This window comes from Scyliorhinus torazame, chromosome 2 (genome assembly GCF_047496885.1).
Source record: "Scyliorhinus torazame isolate Kashiwa2021f chromosome 2, sScyTor2.1, whole genome shotgun sequence".
NCBI classification, from domain to species: domain Eukaryota; kingdom Metazoa; phylum Chordata; class Chondrichthyes; order Carcharhiniformes; family Scyliorhinidae; genus Scyliorhinus; species Scyliorhinus torazame.
The window spans coordinates 245,455,787-245,471,289 of NC_092708.1; the positions used below are offsets into that span (position 1 = coordinate 245,455,787).

A 15,503-nucleotide genomic window follows, 5' to 3' on the forward strand; every position below is an offset into this window, starting at 1 on the left:
CAAACAAAAATGGTCTGCAGAATCTGACTTTGGTGCAAGCCATGGAATGAACTCGAACACCAACAGTAACGTGCCAACAAAACATTGGTTTGCGTAAACATTTCTCTTTGTCTCGAACAGTCTGAAAGTTGTTGAGGGAATCAACAGTTCAAGTGAAGTTGAAAGTTCAGAAGATCCCTGTGTTACGGCCCCTAAACTTTCAGCAACTTGCTACAGCAGACACAGACAATCCTATTACCATCCGCAGCCATAACAAAAGAAAACAAAACAGATGTACTCACGTTGTTTTAAAGAGAGGCAGAAAATAAACATGGGCACTTCCATGCAGCAACATCCGCTGCTTTTGCACAGCATCTACGCACAGTGAATATTTAAAGGAAGCCAGTCTGTCAGTTGATAAAAGTTTTGCTGGTCAAGAAAGTTGAGAGGACAAAGATAGGACAGGAACGCAGAGAGAGATTGAGGAGCTAATGGAGGCAAAACCTTGGTAAAGTTTAGAAAAGAACCAAACAAGGACAGGTTACAAAATAACAAAGGAAAACCCCGGGTGCATCAAACCAACTTCTACGGTGCGTCAGATTTGAGTACACCTGGCAAAACAAGGCAAAAAGAATCCAAAAAATTTGAGCCTCTGCCTCAATAGTGACGGGGGTTCTCCAACAACAGAATATAAACATAAATGAGTGGATGAAAACACGCAGGTTGAGAGGACAGCCATGCCAATGGTGGTCAGTGGCAATAGGCTGGGCAGCTCACCTGCTGATTTTTCTACACTTGTACCACTTCCTCGTCCTCTCTCCTACACCCACACTCCAGGCAGCTTTATAATGACCACTTTTCCATTTCCCGGTCATGTTTTCGTCACATTAATCGAATTGCAAATCATAATTTTCTGTTCAATGATGCCAACTTTCAATGGCGGGGCCCTTACCCAGCATTCACCATGGGATAGGAAGCACCCTATCCATACTGCAGGAGCTTTTGGCTGTGACTGGAGCATGCACAATGCGGGCTGCAAGGAGCAGGGAAGAAACAAACAAGTGTAGTTGAGTAATTGAGCCAGTGGCTGCCTGGGGAGGAACAGAGCCAGCGGTAATCATGTGTTTGTCACACCACCTTAAGATAATAAATAAGGGAAAACACAAAACCTATTTATTGGCAACCTCCAGTCTCTCTACCCTTAACTTCACATCAGGACATCCACTATAACATTGACCTTATCACAGATATGCTTGATCTGTAGATCATATACTTGGAGAAATATCTCCAATGCATTTAACTCTGGTTCCTATCTCAAAGAACCATAGAAGTTACAGCGCAGAAGGAGGCCATTCGGCCCTTCAAGTCTGCACCGGCTCTTGGAAAGAGCACCCTACCCAAGCCCAGACCTATGCCCATAACCCAGTAACCCCACCCAAGACTAAGGGCAATTTTGGACACTAAGGGCAGTTTAGCATGGCCAATCCACCTAACCTGCACATCGTTGGACCGTGGGAGGAAACCGGAGCACCCGGAGGAAACCCACGCACACACGGGGAGAACGTGCAGACTCCGCACAGACAGCGACCCAAGCTGGGAATCGAACCTGGGACCCTGGAGCTGTGAAGCAATTGTGCTAGCCACTATGCTACCGTGCTGCCCGTAAGAACATCATCCCATGTAAGAACACACGTGGATTGTGGTCAGTAAAAACTACCATGTGATGAGCAGCAAAAACTATGTACACCTCTAAATGTTGTAAGGCAAGAACAAATGCAAGGTTTGTTTTTTCAATAGTTGAGTAGTTTCGCTGGTGCTTATCAAACTTCTTCCCATCCTCCTGTATAGGAATCATACCAGCACCCACATTACTGGCATCAACAGTGAGTTTAAAGAGCTGGTCAAACTTAGGGGCAGAGAGCACACGGGCACTGCTAAGAATTGCTTTAACTTGTTCAAAAGCTTCTTGACAACTCTTTGACCATTTAACAGATACCTCAGAACCATGTCTCTGAATGGTGCAACCACATTGGAAAAGTTCTGCCAGATACTCCTGTAATATTTGGTCATTCCAAGGAATCTCCTCAAACAGTTGCAACTGCGGAACAGGAAACTGATCAGTAACTCCTACTTTAGCTCACGCAGGGTGAACCTTGCCTTGGTCCACAATGTTTCCAAGGTATGGGTGGCATGGCGGCGCAGTGGCTGGCACTGCTGCTCACAACACTGAGGACCTGGGTTCGGTCCCAGCCCCGGGTCACTGTCCACATGGAGTTTGCACATTCTGCCTGTGTCTCACGTGCACAACCCAAAGATGTGTAAAGGAGGAGGATTGGCCCTTGATTGAATTTTTTTTTTTAATGTTCCCAAAGTACATTACCTTGTCATACTCACACTTACCTAAATTGACAGTGAGGTTAGTTTTTACCAAAGTTGCTCCTCTACAAATTGCATCAGATTAGAGATACAATGCAGCACACTCAGCTATCAAGTTTTTAATAGAACAGACTATTGGCATCACAAAGCTGCACTATAAATGTTTGCACCGATCAGGTGGGGCTCTCCAATACTCTCCACAGAGGGTGGAGCAGGATGAGCCTGAAGAGGGCGAGGATGCAGATATGCCACCACTTGAGGTTGGCATTGCATGGGCATGATGCAGAAGACATTAAACCTTCATAGCGACAAGGTTCTAGGAGGAGTAAGGTGAAGACAAGCTGGTACGAGTGCAGTTCACCTGTTCCTTAGAGGCAAGGAAGGCATCAAGACCTTGTTGTGCCAACATAAACAGCTGAGTCAAGGTCATGAATCTCCCAATGAATAGAAACCTTCAAGGCTAATGATTGACTCCTTGTTGGAACGTTAAACATTCTAAGAGCACAGTACGAAGTCTTACAACACCAGGTTAAAGTCCAACAGGTTTGTTTCGATGTCACTAGCTTTCGGAGCGCTGCTCCTTCCTCAGGTGAATGAAGAGGTCTGTTCCAGAAACACATATATAGACAAATTCAAAGATGCCAAACAATGCTAGGAATGCGAGCATTAGCAGGTGATTAAATCTTTACAGATCCAGAGATGGGGTAACCCCAGGTTAAAGAGGTGTGAATTGTCTCAAGCCAGGACAGTTGGTAGGATTTTGCAGGCCTGATGGTGGGGGATGAATGTAATGTGACATGAATCCCAGGTCCCGGTTGAGGCCGCACTCATGTGTGCTATAAGTTTCTGCTCGGCGATTCTGCGTTGTCGCGGGTCCTGAAGGCCGCCTTGGAGAACGCTTACCCGGAGATCAGAGGCTGAATGCCCTTGACTGCTGAAGTGTTCCCCGACTGGAAGGGAACATTCCTGCCTGGTGATTGTTGCGCGATGTCCGTTCATTCGTTGTCGCAGCGTCTGCATGGTCTTGCCAATGTACCACGCTTCGGGACATCCTTTCCTGCAGCGTATGAGGTAGACAACGTTGGCCGAGTCGCACGAGTATGTACCGCGTACCTGGTGGGTGGTGTTCTCACGTGTAATAGTGGTATCCATGTTGATGATCTGGCATGTCTTGCAGAGATTGCCATGACAGGGTTGTGTGGTGTCGTGGTCACTGTTCTGAAGACTGGGTAGAATCTGTCTATATATATGTTTCTGGAACAGACCTCTTCATTCACCTGAGGAAGGAGCAGTGCTCTGAAAGCTAGTGACATCGAAACAAACCTGTTGGACTTTAACCTGGTGTTGTAAGACTTCATACTGTGCTCACCCCAGTCCAACGCCGGCATCTCCACATCATTCTAAGAGCATGTAGCCATTGTGCTATGGGATAAGGACTCCACCAGCACTCTTTCTGAAGAAACTAAACCTTATACAGTCTTTTCTACCATGATGCAACAATATTACTGGTCAAGGTAGCCATCATGGGGCAAAGATATGACAGCAAATATCCCTGCACCCATGGAAATATGATAGAAGCTTAGTTTGGGAGATGTATGAGTTCAGTTATCAGTTAATAGTTACTATATGTGCATCTAAAGACAGTTAAATCTGCACAGAAGCATCTCTCCAAATGCCAGCTGTCATGCCTGAGTAATTCTGAGGCTGCATCTTGATGTTGAGCTCCAGGATGCCATGGTTCCTCAGGACGCTCTGATGTGACTCTGCCACATGAAGACCTTTGAATAGAGTTCTTACAGATAGGGAAGAGAGGCAAATTGAACTCCGTCATTTTTCTCACCATCTGTCCATAAGCAGAAGTGTTTTAATTTTTGAAATGCATTGTGGTGTGTTTACCCAAACCCACTGTTTGTGTAGTAAATTTTAAAGTGACATGGCGTCATGTGGTGCAGTGGTTAGCACTGGGACTGCGGCGCTGAGGACCCGGGTTCGAATCCCGGCTCTGGGTCACTGTCCGTGTGGAGTTTGCACATTCTCCCCATGTTTGCATGAGTTTCACCCCCACAACCCAAAGATGTGCAGGTTAGGTAGATTGGCCACGCTAAATTGCCCCTTAAATGGAAAAAAAATAATTGGGTACTCTAAATTTAAAAAAAAAAATTTTTAAGTGACTCCCAGCAAATTCGCTCTTGGGGTAAATCAGAAGTATTGTTTATTCATACATCCAAACCTGAGACTTGGGCATCAAAATATATACATTGATAGAAGCATACATAATAATAATCTTTATTCATGTCACAAATAGGCTTACATCAACACTGCAATGAATAACTTAAAACAAAAAAAGAACTGTAGATAGGGATATGAATTCACCTGAATATTAGTGACAGAATGTTAAAATCCAATGGGAGCTCCTTCGCATATGAGTTAAAGTTCAAGCAGGTCCAGTTAGCTAAAAGCAAGACTTGTTGAATTTCTTCAAAGTTGGCGATGATGGAGCAAGATGAGGTTGGTATGAAGAGATCTGGTCCGCCCTACAGGCGAGCACAGGAATCTTCTGGAGAACCAGGCTTTGAGCAGGTTTAGACTTGAGGCAGGCTTTGTTGTCAGCCTGAGTACTGCTTTGATGTTGACATGCTGGATGTTAACAGCAGACTGGTCTGGGAGTCCAGGAACCTAACATTAAAACTTTTCAAAGACCAAAGGAACTTAGGTCATGTGGTATTACCCATTTGTGAGTCAGTTTCTGGTTAATAATAAGTTTCTATGTCTCTGGTCAAAATCCATTGTTCACGTTGTGTTCTATTAATAATGTTGGTGAACCACAAGCCTTCCCTTATATCGATCAAATGACCACACAACCAGTTAGTTAGTTCAAAAGATGGTTTCTTTACATACACAAGAGTTACCTCGACATGCAAACACAATATCTACGAGTTTAACTACACCTATCAGCTACAATAACCTAAACTTAACTTCCGGGCGACCGGCACTGTGCAAATGGATAAGGCCTTTATCTGGATTTCACTTGGCTGGTTCGAAGAAAGTGGCTCTGTCTCTGCTGGGCTCATCCATCAGGTAGCGATCGTTGATCTTGAACTTAACTGGCTGTTCCTGCTGCAATTTGCCTGGCACAGGCCAGATCCAAAGAGACAGAACACATGGCTGTGCTCTCTTTTATCCCTCTGGGATTTTGCGCTCTTTGGGGCTGTCCTTAACCTTGGGCCCAATAGTTCGATCACTGTCTTCGATTTTGACCAATAAAGGGGCGGGCGCCTTGGTGGCTGGGCAGGTCCTTAGCGGTCATTGACCTTGGCAGTTGGGCTTTCTGAGAAAAGGGAGTGGCGCCGATCAGTCTGTGGCTGTACCGGTTGTTTGATTGGAGTTCTTTTGTCCTGGGAAAATGGGCCATTGAAATGTAAACAAGGGGGGGTTTCAATCAGGCCTGGCTACCTGTGTTTCAGATAGACATCGGCTCTGTATCTGTCTGAGTCCTGGGTTGGCCATAATTCCCATGATCCTTTGCAGGTGGCCATCTTAGATGGCTACACTTGAAAGATAGATGGTGACTAATATTGCCTCCATAGGTATAATGAGTTGGGATGGCATTATCTCTTTGTTATAAGTCCAGCCTGGGAAGACCATTGGTTGCTCACTTGTTTAATTGATTGTAATATTAGGTGTGAAATTCCACAAGGATGAGGGTTGACCTTTATCCTACAATTACTGTTGGACATTTCCAGGAATGTAGCCAACGTGCAAATCATGTGACCTGTAGCAGCCATGTTTTTGTTCCAGCAAATTCCATTTTGGAATAAGCAGAATGTAAGGTTTGATTTAAACAGTTTATGAAATTTTCCATGTCTTATGAACATTCAGCAGGACCATCGTGTGGCCATAGACAGGCTTCCCTGACCCTCCATTGGTAAGTAGCCTGCAAAGTTGATGTGCATCATTGCCCTGGGAGTATTGACACATGATTTACTGATAACTTAGTACCCTTGTTAATACTGAAAAGCGCTCAGGAGAGGTACCGATGCAACATTTTCATCCCATTCCAGTCTTCCATATTCTCAACCTCTCAACGTGCAATAATTCCAAGGACCCCTAACGTACTGCTTGCACAGTCAGGTAATGAAATTCACATCAAATGTCCATCTGTGACTTGATAAAGGGATTCCATCATTCCAATCCATACGGTCATTCATGTGCAAGGTAACACCCGCACATGTAATGTGCCGGTATCATAAGGCTGAGCACTTACCTCTGACATTGCACACTCATTGACCTCAAACAGGCATTACTAATGCTAGCGAGAGGAACTAACTTCCATAGCTCTGCATCATGCATGTGGAGGTTGGGAACTAATAAAAGATTATGGTTCAGCCGTAAACACATTAACAAGAATGCTTTGGCAGCCATAAATGACAACAATCTTCAAAGATAATCCATACAGAGATTAGGCCGAGTGCTAAAGGACATAGCTGCTAAACTGGGACTGCAGCAAGTGGTGAGAGAACCAACAAGAGGGAAAACCATACTTGACCTGCCTGCTGCAGATGCATCTGTCCATGACAATATCGGTAGAAGTGACCACCGCACAGTCCTTGTGGAGACAAAGTCCCATCTTCACATTGAGGACACCCTCCATCGTGTTGTGTGGCAGTACCAGTGTGCTAAATGGGATAGACTTTGAACAGATCTAGCAACTCAAGACTGGGCATCCATGAGGTGCTGTAGGTCAGCAGCAGCAGAATTGTATTCAATCACAATCTGTAACCTCATGGCCTGGCATATCCCTCACTCTACCATTACCATGAAACCAGGGGATCACTCCTGGTTCAATGAAGAGTGCAGGAGAGCATTCCAGGAGCAACATCAGGCAAACCGAAAAATGAAGTGTCGACCCGGTGAAGCCACAACACAGGACTACTTGAGCGCCAAAGAGCATAAGTAGCAAGTAATAGGCAGAGCTAAGCGATTCCACAACGAAGGCATCAGAGCTAGCTCTCTAGTCCTGCCACATCCAGCCGCGAATGGTGGTGGGCAATTAAAAAACTCACTGGAGGTGGAGGGTCCACAAATATCCATTCCACTATGATGGAAGAACCCAGCATGTATGTACAAAAGACAAGGCTGAGGCATTCGCAATATTCTTCAGCCAGAAGTGCCGAGTGGATGATCCATCTCAGTCTCCTCCAGAGATCCCCAGCATCGCAGATGTTAGTGTTCAGCCAATACGATTTACTCCACATGATATCAAGAAACGCTGAAGGCCCTGGACACTGCAAATGCTATGGGCACTGACAATATCCCGGCGATAGTACTGAAGACTTGTGCTCCAGAACTTGCCGCCCCCCTAGCTGAGCTGTTCCAGTACAGCGACAACACTAGCATCTACCCGGCAATTGAAAACTTGCCCAAGAAACAGGACAAATTCAAACCAGACAATTACCGCCCTATCAGTCTACTCTCCATCATCAGAAAAATGATGGAGGGAGTCATCAACAGTGCTATCAAGCGGCACTTACTCAGCAATAAGCTGCTCATGGACGCTCAGTTTGGGTTCCGTTAGGTCACTCAGCTCATTACCTCATTACAGCCTTGGTTCAAACATGGACAAAAGAGCTGAATGCAGATGTGACGTGAGAGTGACTGTCCTTGACATCAAGGCAGCATTTGACTGAGTTTGGCATCAAGGAACCCTAGCTAAAGTGGAGTCAGTGGGAATTAGGGGGGAAACTCTCCACTGGTTGGAGTCATACCTGACACAAAGGAAGATGGTTTTGGTGGTTGGAATTCAATCATCGTAACTCCAGGACATCACTGCAGGAGTTCCTCAGGGTAGTGTCCTAGGCCTAAACATTTTCGGCTTATTCACCCATGACCTCCCTTCCATCATAAGGCCAGAAGTGGGGATGTTTGCAGATGACTGTACAATGTTCAGCAGCATTCACAACGCCTCAGATAATGCAGCAGTCTGTGTCCAAATGCAGCAATACCTGGACAATATCCAGGCTTGGCCTGACAAGTGGCAAATTACATTCGCGCCATACAAATGCAGACAATGATCATCTCCTCCAAGATGGATGGATTTGTTTATTATCACGTGTACCGAGGTACAGCGAAAAGTGTTTTCCTGCGAGCAGCTCAAACAGATCATTAAGTACACGAAAAGAAAAGAAAACAAATGACATAATAGGGCAACACAAGGTACACAATGTAAATACATAGACACAGGCATTGGGTGAAGCATACAGGGGTGTAGTGCCAATCAGGACAGTCCACAAGAGGGTCGTTTAGGAGTCTGGTAACAACGGGAAAGAAGCTGTTTTTGAATCTGTTCGCACGTGTTCTCAGACTTTTGTATCTCCTGCTCGATGGAAGAAGTTGGAAGAGTGAGTATGCTGGGCGGGAGGGGTCTTTGATTATGCTGCCCGCTTTCCCCAGGCAGTGGGAGGTGTAGATGGAGTCAATGGATGGGAGGCAGGTTTGTTTGACGGACTGGGCTGTGTTCAAGAATCTCTGAAGTTTTGTGCGGTCCTGGGCCGAGCAGTTGCCATACCAGGCTGTGATGCAGCCTGATAGGATGCTTTCTATGGTGCATCTGTAAAAGTTGGTAAGAATGAATGTGGACATGCCAAATTTCCTTAGTTTCCTGAGGAAGTATAGGCGCTGTTGTGCTTTCTTGGTGGTAGTGTCGACGTGGGTGGACCCGGACAGATTTTTGGAGATGTGTACCCCGATGAATTTGAAGCTGCTAACCATCTCCACTTCAGCCCCATTGATGCTGACAGTACAGTACTTTGCTTCCTGAAGTCAATTATCAGCTCTTTAGTTTTGCTGGCATTGAGGGAGAGATTGTTGTTGTTGCACCACTCCACTAGGTTCTCTATCTCCCTCCTGTATTGTGAGTCGTCGTTATTCGAGATCCGGCCCACTATGGTCGTATCGTCAGCAAACTTGTAGATGGAGTTGGAACCAACTTTTGCCACGCAGTCGTGTGTGTACAGGGAGTATAGTAGAGGAATGGAGTTTAAGACTAGGGAGGTCATGCTGCAATTGTATAGGGTGTTAGTGAGGCCACACCTGGAGTATTGTGTTCAGTTTTGGTCTCCTGACTTGAGAAAGGACGTATTGGCACTGGAGGGAGTGCAGAGGAGATTCACTAGGTTACTCCCAGAGCTGAAGGGGTTGGATTACGAGGAGAGGTTGAGTAGACTGGGACAGTACTCGTTGGAATTTAGAAGGATGAGGGGGGATCTTATAGAAACATATAAAATTATGAAGGGAATTGATAGGATAGATGTGGGCAGGTTGTTTCCACTGGCGGGTGAAAGCAGAACTAAGGGGCATAGCCTCAAAATAAGGGGAAGTAGATTTAGGACTGAGTTTAGGAGGAACTTCTTCACCCATAGGGTTGTGAATCTATGGAATTCCTTGCCCAGTGAAGCAGTTGAGGCTCCTTCATTAAATGTTTTTAAGGTAAAGATAGGTAGTTTTTTGAAGAATAAAGGGATTAAGGGTTATGGTGTTCGGGCCAGAAAGTGGAGCTGAGTCCACAAAAGATCAGCTATGATCTCATTGAATGGTGGAGAAGGCTCGAGGGGCCAGATGGCCTGCTCCTGCTCCTAGTTCTTATGTTCTTGCGGGGCCCCGGGAGAGAGGATCTAACCACCTCCCCTGGACATTCAATGGCATTACCATCACTGAATCCCCCACAATCAACATCCTGGGGGTTACCGTTGATTAGAAACTGAACTGGACTAGCCACATTAGTACTGTGACTACCAGGGCAGGTCAAAGGCGAGGATTCCTACGGCGAGTAACTCAGGAGTGTAATGGAACACTCGCCACTTGTCTGGATGAGTGCAGCTCCAACAACAATCAAGAAACTCAAAACCATCCAGGACAAAGCAGCCCGCTTGAATATTCCCCCTTCCACAAACATTCAAACCTTCCACTAGCGACGAACAGTGGCAGCTATATGCACCATCTACAAGGTGCACTGCAGTAACTCACCAAAGTTCCTTAGACAACACCTTCAAAACCCACGACCACTATCATCTAGAAGGACAAGAGCAGCAGATACCTGGGAACCCCACCACCTGGAGGTTTTCCTCCAAGTCATTCACTACCCTAACTAGGAAATATATCACTGTTCCTTCATTTTCGCTGGGGCAACATCCTGGAACACCCTCTCTCACAGCACAGTGGATGTACCTACACCTCAAGGACTGCAGCGGTTCAAGAAGGCAATTCACCACCACCTTCTGAAGGGCAACTAGGGATGGGCAATAAATGCTGGCCTGACCAGCGACGCCCACAACCTGGAAATGATTTTTTTAAAACGGAGTCACCAAATGCAGATCTTTGCAACGGCACTTCATTGGAGTATTTCCAATGCCGCTTTCGGGTGAGGTCCTGTAACAATCACAGTGCTTCACAAACTTCAGTGCTGCTGCATCAATATGATGTATAACCGCCTAAGATCAACAGTCATGAGGCCGTATTATTAGATCCTTTGATGCAAGGCTTCCATTTGCATCGTACAACCATCATGTCCATTTATCTTCATTTCACTTATGTGGAATTATCTGAGATGATATTGGGCTGGACAACATGGAAGTGAGGGACGCAAATAAAAACTTGATGAGGGAGGACATCTGTGACCCTTGAATGAACACAGAACATTGAATCAGTACCTGAGACACTAAGTAAGATAATCCAAATAGGTTTATAGAGGTGTAAAATATTTGCAATGATTGAACACCCATGCCATCATAACTTCTTATTATTTCTAATTTGACCACCATGTCTTGGTGCAGCTCTGGCATGCAGAGCAAGAGGTGTTGTAGCCTGTTGACTACAATGCCATGTTGTCTGAGATGACTTAGGTGGACGTCCTCTGGATTCCCAAGGCCTGGAAATACACTGGCCTGCTTTGGGTCTCTTGTTCAGGGGTAGGTGCACTCTCCTTGGCCTGACCAGCTGGAGTTGATGGGATCACTGGCAGATTGAGAATTGGAGCTGCTGAACCGTGTTGGAGTGTCCTGGCTGCATACTCCCAGGGTGTCTGGCTGGTTCTCCTACTCCTTTGGGTGCCCAAGAGCTCCTCTCTGATCTCTTGAGGAACAGCAGCACCTGGAGAGAGAACAAGGTGCCTGACACCTTCTGGCCTAGCGATTATTGTATGCCACACATGACTAGAGCAATAGGTCCAAGTGCAAGTCCAGCAGAACAGCTGGAACTAGGTCCCCTGGGTGGCCCCAACCTTCCAATGGAGACATTGATATGCTCGCTTGCTGGCGCATGACATCAAAGAGAACATGGGCGGACTCTTCCATCTTTCGTCCAAGTCTGTTGACAACATTTGATAAATGTACCTAATGTTCCTCTGCCTCTCTTTATATCTCCAATATTTTGTCCAAGGACGATTGCAAAGGCTTGTCATTTGACTCAGATCCTGCAGGGGCCTGGTCCCCAGCACACTTCCAAGTGCCAGAGAGCTCAGCTGTCATTGCCTCTGCCCACTGTGGAGCCAATGTCAGTGATATCGTTGCTGGATAGTGACCACTTGATTTGATTTGATTTATTATTGTCACATGTATTAGTATACAGTGAAAAGTATTGTTTCTTTCATGCTGTACAAACAATGCATACCGTACACAGGGAAGGAAGGCGAGGCTGCAGAATATAGACCAGGATTCTCCGACCCTGCGCCTGGTCGGAGAATCCCCAGGGGGAAGCGCGAATCCTGCCCCACCGCCCCGATGCCGGCTTCCCTATTGTCCGATGCTATTTTTCGGGCACCGGCGGGATTACCGCCACGCCATTCAGGGGCCATTGACAGCGGCCCCCCCCGGCGATTCTCCAGGCCCTGATGGGCTGAGTGGCCGACAAGTTTTGCCCAGTCCCGCCGGCGTGAATTACTCACCTCACGCACGGCGGGACCTGGCAGGCAAGTGTGCGGGGGCCGTCCTGGCGGGGGGCGGGGAGATCCGACACAGGAGGGGGGGGGGGGGGCACGGTGGCCTGGCCCACGATCGGGGCCTGCCAATTGGCAGGGGGGCTGGCTCTGTGGGGGGCCTTCTTTCCTCCCTGCCGGGCCCCTGTAGGACTCCGCTATATTGCCCGGGTGCCGGCGCGGAGAAGGGAACCCCCGCGCATGCATGAAAATACGCCGGCCGTTCCGCACATGCGCGGAAATAGGGCGACCGTTCCACACATGCACGTACTCGTGCCGGGACTTCGGCGCCGGCTGGAGCTGCAGGAGCCACTCCGGCATCAACCTAGCCCCCTAGAAAGTGGAAAATTCCTCACTTTCGGGGGCCGTTGACGCCGGAGTGGATGGCGCCGGTTTTCATGCCGGCGTGGGGCCATAGCCCCATTATTAGAGAATCCCGCCCATAATTTTACAGTTGTAACAAGGTGTAGAGAAAAGATCAACTCAATACGAGGGTGATCTTTTCTTTACACCTTGCTATAACCGTAACATTATATTCTGCAGTCTCTCCTTCCTTCCTTATGTACGGTATGCATTGTTTGTACAGCATGCAAGGAACAATGCAGGAGCCTACCCTTGATCTTCGACCCATCGAGATGTGTGTGCCTGCACAGGTGGAGGGTGGAGCTGGATGCAGTGATGGCTCCACACCTAGTGCATCCTCAGCCTTATCATCCGAGGTGGACTGGGGTTGGGATTGAGGGGTTGTCTGGAGGTCAGAATCAGCAGAATGCTTGAATAGGCAGGTGCACACATTATTTTTTAACTCACAATGATTGTCAGCATGCAGCCGAGTAAAAGAGGATGCATCCTCACTGGCTTGCTGGGGGAGGCGAATCTCGCCTCCCACGCAGGACCAATCCCTATCCCTACCTGCTTACTCCACCTCCTCCAATCACCGAAGCAGGAAAGGTCATGCAACTGTGGAGTGCTGCCTCTGGTCTGGGATTTTGCCCTCCTGTTGCATTAAGTCAGATGGATGGATTCAAATCCATAGAATCCCTATAGTGCAGAAGGAGGCATTTTGGCCTATTGAGTCTGCACCAATGCTCTGAAAGACATTCTACGTAGCCCCACACTTCTACCTTCTCCCCATAACCTGCACACCTTTGGACAGTCATGGGCCATTTATCATGGCCAATCCGCCTAACCTGCACAGATGTGAGCTGTGGGAGGAAACCGGGGCACCAGGAAGAAACCCACGGAGACATGGGGGAAAACATGCAAACTCTACTCAGACAGTCACTCAAGTCCAGAATTGAACCTGGGTCCCTGGCACTGTGAGACAGCAGTGCTAACCACTGTGCCTTCATGCCACCCATCGAGTTTGCAATGACACAAGCACCGATTGTGATCAGAATGGATGTCAGAAGCATGCATGTCTGCTGTGTGTGGTGAGCTGATCCAGTATGGGCTGAAAATGTCATTTGTACATTATCTTACATGATATGGTGATGTTAAAATGGCTGGCAGTCATTCAGCGCCATGCAAAATGTCTCATCCACTGATCGTGTGTGAGACCCCTATGGACTGTAACCCTCAGCATGCCTGATGCCCTGATGTGCGTCTGAGGTTGGAGTGAGGAAAAGGATTACTTCCCCTGGTGGAGTGGAGAAAGTCATTCATTTTCTTCCTGCACCGCAGGGCGGACCTTTTCTGTGTGGCATGAGGGTTGACCTCCTTGGTAATCTCCTCCCAGGCCACCGAGGTCTGAATCACAGAATCTTTACAGTGCAGAAGGAGGCCATTTCAGTCCAATAAGTCTGCACTGGCTATGTGGATGAATGGCCCTCCAGCTCCCATCCCTCAGAAAGAGGACCTCCTGTCAATTCTGCATGGATTGGTGGAGATCACCAGGGAGGCCTCTCTGAACCATGGTGCAGGTTGTTTTGTTCTTTTAGGCGCTATTTTCAAGAAGCTCTCAACAAAATCTCTGGCCTGAAGGGCGTGAATATGTGTTTGGCTGTCATTTAAATATGGTGCCTGGACCTTCGGCCCCATGGTGTAATCGCGGGAGAGAGGAATCACTGCCCACCCCGCCACGGGATTTGATGAGCTCCTTGCGATTACATAATTAATTAGATAAGTAGCGGAAAATCAGGCGCAAAAACCTGCCCCGCTGCCCAGCGGGAAACATGCAGATTTTCCCACCTGCCTCAATGTTCTGGCCCAAAAGCAAGTGAGACCAAATAAAGTCATGCTGATACATTAAGAACTGCTGTCAAATGTTACTTTGTGTAAAGGACGAAGTTATAAAGAAATAAGCCAAGTACTCTTTACACATAATTACTCACCAATAGAATGTGAAAAGATTTATGCAAGAATTGAATTGGTGAAAGTTGCAAAAGACTGGTGTTAAGTCTAATTTGTTTCAATCTCAGCTAAGGTTTGGGAGTGTAAACATTTTGTTACTCATTAATTCTCAATGACATCTGACTTGCAGTATTTTATTACTTTGAACAGTTAAGCACATGAGTTGAACACCACCTTTGGCCTTGTACAGAAGGTAAGGAATTGGGGGCTAAAATATCCTGAGGAGAATCCTGTGGGAGGATACATCTGGATACACCTGGTCAAATCAATAAGTACAATTAAAGGTAGGTAAGAAATTCCAAAAATAGACAGGCACCGATGCTTAATTGTCAATAGTGAAAATCAACAGAGCGTTAGAAGTTGGCAGCAAACTGGTTGTTATACGGAGACTGCCATATAAACCTAAGCTCCATGAGAAATGAGAGAATAAATTCAAATACTGGCCAAAGAGTTCAGCTGAACAATGTACTACGTATGGGTCATATATAAGCTAGTTATAGAGAATGTTTGCCTGATTGCACATCAGGAAATTTTGACTGTCAAACAAATAATGTGATATTTTTATGCTTTCATTTGTGACTTCATGTAACTGCAAAGGTCTGTCAACAAAATTAATTTTGCTCAAAGGTAGTGTAAGGTTGTGCAAAAGGAGAGTGTTATGCACTATTTTACCCGTTCTTGAGCCTGATCTAAGGGAGATTTTAATTCCACCTTCCTGTCAAATTAGCGTTTTTCACTGGACAGTTGGGTTTAAATTTCCAACATCTGTTTGTCCAATTGAATCCAATACATTAGATCCAGTAACTTATGTTGTGTTTTGTTTGTGGAC

The 15,503-nt window shown here is 46.6% G+C and overlaps 1 protein-coding gene across 3 annotated transcripts in view; it reads left to right on the forward strand.

The window, feature by feature from the left end:
• The first annotated feature begins 14,823 nt into the window (after positions 1 to 14,823).
• LOC140396948 (peroxisomal N(1)-acetyl-spermine/spermidine oxidase-like) overlaps positions 14,824 to 15,503 on the forward strand; it is a 77,787-nt gene continuing 77,107 nt past the window's right edge. For 2 of the 3 annotated variants that reach the window (XM_072485909.1, XM_072485927.1), the window contains exon 1: positions 14,824 to 14,958. The gene's annotated coding sequence lies outside the window, so the exon portion shown is untranslated. The remainder of the gene's footprint in view (positions 14,959 to 15,503) is intronic. The other variant, XM_072485918.1, reaches the window with a different exon arrangement.